Source organism: Procambarus clarkii, chromosome 51, assembly GCF_040958095.1.
Source record: "Procambarus clarkii isolate CNS0578487 chromosome 51, FALCON_Pclarkii_2.0, whole genome shotgun sequence".
Classification (NCBI taxonomy): Eukaryota; Metazoa; Arthropoda; class Malacostraca; order Decapoda; family Cambaridae; genus Procambarus; species Procambarus clarkii.
Genome location: NC_091200.1, coordinates 21,208,599 through 21,220,962, shown reverse-complemented (window position 1 = coordinate 21,220,962; position 12,364 = coordinate 21,208,599). Strand labels below are relative to the sequence as shown.

The 12,364-nt window shown below is 41.1% G+C and overlaps 1 protein-coding gene across 2 annotated transcripts in view; it reads right to left on the bottom strand.

The window, feature by feature from the left end:
* Positions 1-11,002, bottom strand: part of cpx (synaptic transmission protein complexin) — a 331,955-nt gene extending 320,953 nt beyond the window's left edge. For both annotated transcript variants that reach the window (XM_069304076.1, XM_069304077.1), the window contains exon 1: positions 10,909-11,002. The gene's annotated coding sequence lies outside the window, so the exon portion shown is untranslated. The remainder of the gene's footprint in view (positions 1-10,908) is intronic.
* Positions 11,003-12,364: the final 1,362 nt, after the last annotated feature.

Here is a 12,364-nt window from a genome sequence, read left to right as displayed (position 1 = left end):
CCTCATGCAAACGAAGCGTGGACATTTATTGCGACCTTGCTCGTCTTGGAAATGAGATTTGACTGCTCTGCTTAGGGATTTGTCTTCCCTAACTCTGGCATGTTCATATATGCTTTGTGACACTTATCTTATCTTGAATCACCAGCGTTCACAACAGTAGACAATACCTCAAATAGAAGTGAAAAGCAACAATGGCTACTGTCAAGACATGCATAAAATGCAATAGCAGGGTATATTATACATTCGACTGTCAAGTCTGTTGTGTAGCCATACTCAGTAAATGTGCCAATATGCCAGATAACTGAAGAACAATTTGAACGGCTAAACACTCCTTGTACAGGTTGTGCAACCAGGATAATCTCATCTTACTAAAGTTAATATAAATTCTAAAAAAAATGTATTCCTGAACATGGTAATGAAACTCTCCTGACTGACGACTCAAACTTCTGAAGGTTGCAACCGAATGTAACCTGACGTGCGGGTACCAGACACAGGTACGAGAACAGACTGAGGATGAACAAAGAGAAAATACAACTTTATAAATGTCAAAGACTTACAAACAAAAGGTAAACGATACCCAGGTACGTGATAACACACAGATAATCAGATACACGTCAGTAGTTGGGATGGATGCAAATAGAGTATGAACACAGATCTAACAAAGATCAGGAGACTGAGCAGGGAAAGGAGTCCATAGAATCTACACTTATAATTACCCTCAGAGAGCCATTATAGAGTGAAGCACATGAAGACAAAGAATGACAAAAAAGGAAACACAAACTCGAAACCTACCAATGTTATTCATGAACTTTATGCAAATACATGCTTTTAGGAAGAACTAATTGAATATGCAATTATGAGCACCCCAATAAAGAATGTAGGAATATTCGCAATACTGATTAATGTCATTTCATAAGCTGGATATATTTTCTCCTGGAATTGTGTAATAGTTTTATAAATAAAACAAAATGTGACAGACACTGCCCTAAATTTTATGACAGAGGAACCAGACGAATAAACTACTCGAACGTCTGAAAAACCACGATAAAACAACCACAACTGATTATACAAGAGGAGATTTTTTTTAGCAAGAGGATGAGTCTAAGACAAACGGACAGAAAGGACAAGAATTTACCAACTCGGTCAATTGCTAGACAGAACAAAAACAATGGCACCCTTACCAGAACGAAATAAACGACAACAAAGTAAAAAAAAACACACTTGCACAAATATAATAAGAGCATTCGAATTTGACAACATTCAGTATTTCAATAATGTAAAACAAGGTCCATTTTACAGCTGGCCTCCCAAACGAGGCAAATGCAAAGTTTGAAGTCTAAACACATACTCGCAAAAAAGAACTACTAAAACCGCGAGGAATGGATATCAAAATACAATCTTTTCAGATGTGACAAGAAACACGAGCTAAAAGGCTACAGGCTGCAGCAGCTTCATTTAAGAATCTGGTTTACCAGACCATCAAACAGGCAGCCCGGTCAGAGACGGTCAGGTCCGCGGGGAATTGATCTCCGGAACTAGTACAAGGTAGACACACAAGGGTTAGGTTCCCTTTTATGGACCCGAGAGCCGGCTTCAAGGTTCTGGACGTAAGGTTGGGGTTTCACTCAGGCATGTGTCCTCACTTCCCTGCACTAAACTGTTGTATGTTCTTTCTCAGCTGAACGGGTATTTTCTTATTCTTTCAAATGCTTGAATTTTCCCTGCTTTCGAAACGTGCATCGGCTTTACTGCTTTAGATATACGCTTTAACTCTACTGCCGCTTTAATGTGCCTCAGGTCTCTCACTATGTACTCATTTGGGGTCTTTACATTGGTGGTCCGTGAGTTTTTCTCATGAACCTGGACATTTGCTTCCTAATCTGGACATATACCTTCGTGCTCTCCCATTAGACATGCACGGGAACTCATATTAAACTTCGCCAAGAACAAATCACTGCCTGTACACCAGAGGACACAGTAACACAAGACCGAACAATAACTACCGTAAACCAGAGGATATAATACAAGGCACAGTAAAATCCATCGTGTACATTATAAACCATAACACCATTAATTACGTGAAAACCTTTCATGTAAACCCAAAGGATATAACACCACAAGATAGGAAAACAACTACTGTACACGAAAGGCAGCAGAACATCTGTACACCACATGATAAAACATATGACAGGAAAACACCTGTGCAACACAGGCTATAATCTGCAATTTTAAAACGTAAAACTTCCATAACACACTGCCTTGCCTCACAGCATACTCAACAGCGGCACAACATTAACAAATAATTAAGTAAGCATTCTCAGCATTAACGGCCAATTAAATAACTAACGACCCACGCAACGCGTTCATAAAACGCAAGAAATATGAACACAACGAGATCGTAAACGATTTTAATCACTTTAGCTTCTCGTTAAGACTATCATTTTTGTTCCTTTGGACGGTGAAGGTTGACTTTGGAGGTCTTCAGAAAGTCATAGACTGCCGTACCATAACATTGTGACCAGAACGAGGTTCTTATTAAACACGCTGTTGATCTCTTCCTCTGTGACCTCACCCCCCTGGGGTCTCCTTCTTGATTCCACTGTGATGGGGAATTCCGCACTCCCAGAGCACATACAGAGTGCTCTGCTTTCTGTAGCTATGTGGAAAATCGTACATATATTGACGTAAAAGACGAATAAATAGTATAATTTGCTACTAATCACTTTATAGTTCAAACCAAAATAATATTCTTAGGCCTAGAATAGCACATATATGTACTATATTAGGCCTCAGATAGCGTGAATTAGGCCTTGGATGGTTAGGTTAGGTTAGGTTAGGTTGCTTTTGCAACATTAATACAAAACCTCTTCCGGTTTGCCCAAATTCAGTAGTACCGATTTACACTTTCTAATTACCTTTTACGTCAATATATATACGACGGTCTTCATCGTTGCTATATTTACCTCTGAACAGAAGGATGGGCTGAAAATAACACGCAGGAAGACAGTTACAAGCGGAAACTAGCGTATAGAAAATAGGTCGGGCTCCCCAACTTGCCAAAAAGCACCAGAGTTTTAAAGACATCCGTACTAAGGTAGATAGAAATTATGCAGTCTATGTTGCTGAAACCATTGCAGTTGGAGGAGAAAGCAAAAATAACAGATTACACAGCTTACATAAATATCATTCAAGGTATAGCAGAGATATCCCTTATATTGAGAGAAGGGCAGATAGTAATCACAATCAAAAGTATTTTAATCGAGTATGAGGAAAGAAAACATTAGGAACAAAGTTAGTAGAAATCACAGAAAGAAACTTCGTAACTCAACACATTTGGAAGGAAATATTGAGATTTGGGGAATCGGACCAACAAATCTAGATCGAATCCTGAAACAGAGTAAGATGGACATTAAGAGTATCAAGGATCAAATGCCATTCGGGGCAAGTGACCCCTGTGTGTCTGTCTCTGTGTCTCTGAGCATGTTGCTGTAGTGTAGGCTGGGGCAAGAGAAAGAAGTGGAAGACTAGATTTCCGATAAGGCGAGGCCGGACTGAGACGTTTGGGCATGTATCCATTCGCCTAATGCCTCTGTTACCCCCCTAACGTAAATGGGCACGAGATAGAAAGCAGTTTTGAATTGTATCCTGGAAATAATCGATAGTTGGCCCAGGGAAGACCTGGCCTTAACAAGTTACTTATTCCCTGACAATCAGAAAAAAATTGCAAAAAAACAGTCAAAGGAATGATTCATGCCGCCACCAGGAGAGAAAGACAAGATCAAATATTATCTTAGACTTAACAGGTAATGATTGGAGATTAAAAAATAAGGCCCAAAAGACCTCGGAAGACATAAGGAGAATCGAACTGAGGGTGAACCCCCCCCCCCAAAACAATAGAAAAATATAAATGAATACACTGTAATTCGGGAAGCAGCAGATAAGTATTACGAGCACAAAGCACCACTCAAGGCCAATGAGCTACATTAGGAGGAAGATTTCGATAAATACCTGTCCCCTTCTCTCTCGAATTTTTCACATGCGTCAAATTTAAAGGAGTTTTCCCTCTCTTAACGTGCTCGAACCTTGACAACCTACCTTATGAATGGAATCCGATGCTCATTAGATCCCAGAAATGATCAATGTTGCCAAATGAATATTTTCACTATATCACCGGCATTTTAACGCTGTGCTCGAGTCAAAATTGACCGTCAATAATTGAGAGACAGGTTGAATGATCATAGGCTCAAGCTGCAGAAAATAGGAGACTACACAGAGAATGATAAGGAAATGTGCGAAAAACAATATAATCATTCAGAGATACTTCTGGTTGAAAACAGACCTGCTCGTAGGATGGGCTGGGACACCAGAGGTGGAACCAGAACAAGAAGGGAATACCAGGGGGTGGCACAAGGACGGGTGGGGGGGGGACACATAAGACAGAGTACAGAAACGAAGGTATTCATTCACACATGGTTAACGGTAAACTAAAATGAGCCAGAGTGACAGAAGAGAAGCCTCAATATTAAGGGTAGTGAAAGACATGATGTAAACGAAATTCCTGGAGTATGATGCAAACATGCAACTCATTTTTCATTAAAAAGGATAAAAGTAAAAAAAAAAATTAAAAATATATCTAATCAACAACAGAAGAAGTAAAAACAATATACTCAAAATATGGACACTTACAAATTTCTCCAATTGGCAAAAATAAAGCAAAAATATGTCAAGAATAACGAGAACAAAAACAGATTATATGCCTAATACAGTAGATACATGACTAAACATTGTAGGTTAGACCTAGGTTGAGTTTGAAATTTTAGAAAAAAATATATTTACTTTGTTCTCGAGTCCCTTGCATTTCTGTTTTTACTGATAAGATATAATGTGGGATATTATGTATGCTCAAGATAATGGCCATATCTTGATTATATTTCTAATTATGGCAATATCAACTCTCTTACTGGAGAAGGGGTTAACAGTATGGCAAAACACGTGGGGTTAGATTATCACACACTCCAAAGAATACCTGATCAACCAGGCTGTGATTCATACGTCAGGCTGCGATCAGCCGCGTTCAATAGTCTGGTTGATCAGACGACCAGCCGGGAGGCCTGGTCGGAGACCTGGCCGCGGGGCCGTTGATCCCCGGAAGCTACACAAGGTAGAAAAGGAAGGTATACCACTATTCATTGTTTCAGAGGCAGGATCATGAACATTTGAGGCTTCTGTCCCAAAAGAACTTGCGAGTATAGAATATTCCCCACGAACGAGTACACTCCCCACGAACGAGCACACTCCCCACGAACGAGCACACTCCCCACGAACGAGCACACTCCCCACGAACGAGCACACTCCTCACGAACGAGCACACTCCCCACGAACGAGCACACTCCCCACGAACGAGCGAACGAGCACACTCCCCACGAACGAGCACACTCCCCACGAACGAGCACACTCCCCACGAACGAGCACACTCCCCACGAACGAGCACACTTCCCACGAACGAGCACACTCTTCACGAACAAGCACACTCCAATCTGAATGCTTAAGGAGAACCTTCGCATCGCGGTGACGTATCGCTCCCTCCCGCCTAACACGGGTCGTGACATGGAGGATGAACATAACAGAGTCACTGTGAAAAAGTTCCGAAAGTCCTCTTAATCCAATGTCAACGGTGCTCTCCGGAAACCTGATTTATCTTCATCATATTTTGTCGAATTTTCCGCTGCGCAATTTTATTTCTTTCATCCAACCTTCTTTTGTCTTTATTTCTGAATGAGCCGTGCTGAAAGTGGACTTAATTTTTTGTATTTCGGGTTTTGTTTTACTAAATTTATCTTCGTTTCATATGCGTAGTTTTTTTTAGATATATACAAGAGTTGTTACATTCTTGTACAGCCTGATTTATCTATCAGGCTGTACAAAAATGTAACAACTCTTGTATATATCTCAAAAAAAAAAAGTAAGCGTAGCATTTCGGGCAAGTCCCTGGAATACGACCCCCACGAAGAATCGTTTTTACAACCAAACGTTATTGATCTTCGTAGTTTTGTTTCGTAGGAGATCCTACGAGAATCGAAGTCCCCTTTACGAGGGGTCAGGCATTTATAGAGATACGAGCATTATTCTCGTTGCCTGGTACTATCATTTGTTATCCAATAGCTCGCATTTTTAGCAGAATCAACCGTTAAAAATTGGAGCTGGTAAAAACTTAAGTTTCTGCTAATTTAATGCTTTTTACGTTTCGTTTTGGAAGCTGGGCTGCTTCCCTTGTCCTATGTTTATGGTTAGGCTAAAACAGTTGTATTTTTAACGGAGTGGCACATCGAGAGAGCGGACCCGATTATTTAGGCTTGAGTATTGAGAGCAATCTTTAACACACGTGAGATAAGCTTAGCGAATGAGATAAGAGATAAGATAGCACACACACGTGAGATAAGCTGAGAGAAGCTTACAGAGAGCGAAGGGAAGCTTAAAGTGTGAGATGAACATTGAGGAGTCGAGTAAGATAGACGCCAATACGAGTTAGTTTAATAAGATAATTAATAAAACAAATATATATATATTTAAGATTCTAACACAGAGAAACACGAATCGTTTTTTTTTCGTGTTCGCCAATTCCAGCGTGTGAACGGAACAGTCCTTCCGTTCGAACCTGTGAACCGAACAGTCTTACATTTCCAACACGTGAAAAGGCGATAAATAAACTAATGCGAATTATTTATTAATTGGAAACATCAAATAATTAAACATTTATAAAGATAAATATTTTCCCCTTATATAAAAACCTTTATAAAGATATTTATAGATAAAAGATAAAATAAAACTATTTGCCATTAACTTTGAAATAAAAATACAACGTAATTTGTAACTATTCTTTACAAAATAATAAGATATTATAGGCTGCCTGCGAATTTGCATACAAATTGCCTGGTAACTCGTTAGGGTAATTCAGAACGCGCGTCTCGCGATAGATATATCGTCTTTAACTGCTTAAAAAAGGACTGGGCCTGTCGCTCCGCCGGCGTCAAGGGGGGGAGTCAGACGTCATGGCTGCGTCTGCGGACGCCAAACGTCTTACGCCTGCGTCTTATAAATGTGACGTAGATGGTAACCAGTCTTCAGGTGTCAAAGGTCATACTTGTCTCTAGATCAACTACATTAGGAGCCAATAATTACCTTACAAAGGCCTCTAGATCTGAAGTCAAACACTAATCTCGGACCAAGTACTTCGAGAAGACCTGTTTTAAAATTAATATATATTTTAATTTATTCTTTAAGGGAAGGGAACTATCAGGGGAAAGAACAAAGCCATTACGACTATATCTCACTTGGAAGGGGTCAGGATAAGGACCTGGGATGGGATGGGTGGGAAAGGAATGGTGCCCAACCACTTGGATGGTCGGGAATTGAACGCCGACCTGCATGAAGCGAGACCGTCGCTCTATCGTCCAGCCCAAGTGGTTGGACCATTAAGGCCTAACCACATTTCTGAACGCCTAGCCGTCTTCCTTTATATTTCGCTGTCTTCCTTAAGGCCTATAGCTATCCATATTCCTTAATAAAAAAAAAACTTCTATAAATAACAAATGCCTAACAGCAAAATAATTAAAAAAAGTGATTTTGGTCTCTAGAAAAATCGTCCTTCTCTTCATTCTCTTTGTACGAAATATATATCCCTGATATATGACGATTAGATCCTCTTATACAAAATATATACTCAGCAAAATATATATATAATTTTGAGCACATTTAACACATAAACCCACAAAAACTCAAATTCACCAATTGCCCAAATGGTTCCATCTTTCAGACATCTCATCTCCACCCATATCACTGAGGATCCCAAGAACTTGACTGCAAATGGTCAGAGTCTATACATTTACAAATGGAAAGTTATCCATATGGAACACTGCAAACTGTTAACAGTAAACGTTTAGAGAGAAAAGTCAAAAAGACTTCCGACATCAACTCCAGAATTACATGGGATTTAGATGATATATATATATATATATAATATATATATATATATATATATATATATATATATATATATATATATATATATATATATATATATATATATTATATGTGTTGAATATTGTGCTGTGTTGCAGGACGTAAAACAATGTTTTGAGCCCGAATAATGGATTTGTGTTGTGTACACCAGAGCGCATTTCGGCGCATATTCCGGAAAGTGCTGGTATGTGTTTGGAAGCATATTGCAACAGGGGTCTGGTGTAATATCAGAGCGGGTGTTAGCAGAGAGTGGTCAAATTGGTGGCGTCGTGGCCATCCCATCTTTAAAATTGCCTCCCCCGCAGCTAGCCACGTGATGACTAGTATATAAATATATATATATATATATATATATATATATATATATATATATATATATATATATATATATATATATATTTACAAAACAATCGACACAAACTATTCCAATACAATCTCAACTAGAACGTCTGGGTCAACCACTACCTCATCAAATACCATCCACAATTTTACTCTCTCTATCAGGACCAGTGCTATAAATCCATGTATCGCAGCTGCAACCACTACTTTCTCAACCTTCATCACTGATTCAACCATCATTTTTCATTTTGCGACTTCCACTAACACTGTCGTCTAAATCCTCACCCCCTCACTATATAGTTCTTCACTGAAAGTTATTAGGTTGCCACCCACTATCATTACCACTGCTTCACCCACTACCACCATCACCTCCGCTCCACCCATTACCCTCCCCCTGCGCCACCCACTACCATCACCACTGCTTCACCCACTACCACCATCACCTCCGCTCCACCCATTACCATCACCACTACTCCACCCACAATACACCAGCGACTCGCACCACAATCTCAAATGCTATCTCTACACCAGCCAGCAAACACCTCACCAACTGTCTTCACCAGCATCACTGCTTTTACCAGGGAATTTCCAATCCCATTCCTATCACAATCCCAATCCCACTCAAAACTCCTTGCACCCTCCCAATCCCACTCACCACTTCTTGCTTCCTCCCAATCCCACTCACCACTCCTTTACATTCTCCCAATCCCACTCACCACTCCTTTGCATTCTCCCAATCCCAATCACACACCATTTCTAACACCATCTCAATATCTCTTTATAATTTCACCATTTCGGACACCCACTACTTGCACAATCTCAATCCCACACGCATTTCCTGACCACCACAATCTCTCTCACCACTTCTAGCTCCCTCACAATCACACTCGCCACTCCAAGCACCACTCCACTACTGCACACCACTTTACGCTCCTTCCCAATCCTAAACATAACATTTAGCACTATCCCCAATCTCACATACCACCCCAAGCACTATCCACACCTCACTAATCACTCTTAGTAGCAAACCAATATTATCACGAAGCTACATAGTTCCTAAACCCTTTTCCACTACCACATCGATCTCCACTACAAATACCATTCTCGCAACCTAAGCATCACCACCACAATTTTTCCTGCCGCTACCACTATCCCCACCAGCACCGCGATCGTCCTAACTAGAAGCATCACCACCATTCCCATCACTACAGGCATAACCACTATTTGCACAGTGGTATCCAGAATACTATCACCACAGTCATTTACCACACCCAACCTCCCTACGGATTCTACTGCCCCCACCACCTATTCACAAACCTACAATCATCACCACCACCACCACCTCATCAAACATTATAACTACTAACCTCTCTACAGCTACCACCATTTTCACTATTACCCCCCTTTCTCCACACTAATAAACATCGCCACAACTACCACCAAACAGCAACACGCATCAGGACCGGAATTACTATCCCCGCCGTGAAACATCCTCTCCAAAATTACCATAAGCAAATGGAATAGTTTTGGAGGGGATCTACCACTATCCCAACAACCAAAATCATCCCTATCCCTTACCCTATCCTTACCAAAACCGCAAACGTTTTCACCACTCAAACAATGCCAGCAAATTTCTACAACTTCATCCCTTACAACTATCACCGTCCCCCCTACTATCAACACCATCCCTATAACTATCACCATCTCCACAACTATCACCATCCTCACAACTACAACCCCGTTCTTAACAAATTGTAACTGTTAGTCTGCTCGTTGCTTATAATTAGCTTCCAGGAGTTGGTGTGTTAAAAATACGCATCACGCGACAAGATCAATAAACGCTTCTGAAGCCAAATGCAATTTTCTGGCGCGTGAATATCTTGGTGTGGCCGGCGGGTCTCCTAAGGCATATGCAACCACAGCACTGCGACACACACACACACACACACACACACACACACACACACAAACACACTGCAGCAGCGCGACAAACACACACTGCAGCAGCGCGACAAACACACACTGCAGCAGCGCGACAAACACACACTGCAGCAGCGCGACAAACGCACACTGCAGCAGCGCGACAAACACACACTGCAGCAGCGCGACAAACACACACTGCAGCAGCGCGACAAACACACACTGCAGCAGCGCGACAAACACACACTGCAGCAGCGCGACAAACTCACACTGCAGCAGCGCGACAAACACACACTGCAGCAGCGCGACAAACACACACTGCAGCAGCGTGACAAACACACACTGCAGCTCCGCGAAATTCAGTTACCATCACGGGTGCAAATGGCATGGCCTTACATACCGCAACACAAACTTTGTCATACCCAATAACTCCCGTACAAATGCTAAAAATATATATGCATTTATTTTGCGATAAAGTCTCTCCTCATTAGAAACACTTTCACACATGCAAGACCATAAGGCATCTAACATAATGAATAACAGACTGACGGAGTTGATATGGTTCCGTATCATGACAAGAAAATAATATAAGGAACGTTGAAGCGAGAAAGAGAACGAGAGGGGACTCACCTCCATGTCCTCGCGGACTGGTCTCAACAACTGGCAAACTAACTTTGGTCCAAGCCGTGTGAACTTGTCGCGAGGTTGAGTTGCCAGGTACCCCCGCTCGCCCTCCACTATGCTCGCTCATAAATACACGCACTTTAGCCACAAACAGGTATCAAAATGCTCTCACACATGCGAATAAAATCTGCTTTGCATCTGTATCGGGTGTGATAGGTGTAGAATATCGTGCGATTCCGTAATTATATGATTGGCAAAATATTCTCGGAGTGGAGGGCGCAAACGTCTCACTGCGCATGTGCCGTTGGACCTCCGCGAGAAAGTAAATAAAAACATATCCTCTGATTATGGTGTTATATGATGTTTAATCGCCCGTTAACTGCACGCTTTTTGGCCCTAAATTAATTGGGGGATTGGTGCTATCAATTATTAGTTATAATTTTTAAATTGTTATTCACAAAAATAATATTCAACAATTCAATAATGCAAAAAGATCAAATACTAAGTCATTATACTTGTCGTAAATAAAAATGTTCATTAATTTATGCATTCAAGCATAAAGCAATGCATGCAAAGCTATATATAAATTCACGAGAACAGAATAAAAAATAGACGGTGTCAGACGGATGACTGTGAAGGCCATTGATCGTCTTCCTTTCCATCAATCAGCTGGTGGTGAGTGGAAGGCACAGCAAGTTGAAGCTTGACTCAACGAGTCTCAACCACGTAGTAGCCGACTAGCAGACAACGCTAACTTTAGCGTGCCGCGCTAGGGGAAACGTACCTTACTAGTGCAAAGATTACGACATATATATAGAATTTGCACCATAGAGAAGGCATATATAGAGAGAGGAAATAGCGTAATTAACCCCGTTGATATTACAATTATTCGTTTTTTTCCGGGGTTTGGAATTGGTCTTCAGGCTAATTCACGGAAGGCTCACTAGCACCAGAGTAGCTTAATGACCCGCCAGCCAGACTACTTTAGTCCTGAACGTAGAAATTTTGTTAAAAGCAAACTCTCTGCGTTGATGTTTAATTGGGGTGCAGCTCTTGGGCTATATATCCCCGGAGATATCACCTTAACTGATGTACGCAGGCGGGGCCGTACCCTGCTCCTGTGGTAGTTATTGTTAAAGTTGCAACCCCAGAACGGACGACTCTTCTCTCCCATAACGTTTTAAATATTTTATTTTTTTGCTTTTAGCTTTAGTTGGCGTTCGAAATCAGTATCTTTTAAATATGAAGGATTTTGTTTGAGAATGATTGTCTCTAAGATTGTGTAGTTGGTTTAAAGCGATGGCTGTATTTTGAAAGGGTTCTTAAAGAGGTTATAGTGAAACTATCACTCGGTAAATGATCGTTAACGACCTGCTTCCCCCTCCCCCCTTCCAAACTACCATCCCCCGGAGGTTCGTTGGTTAAAAGGGCGGCCTCTCACTGGGCTGTACCTCAGAGCCAT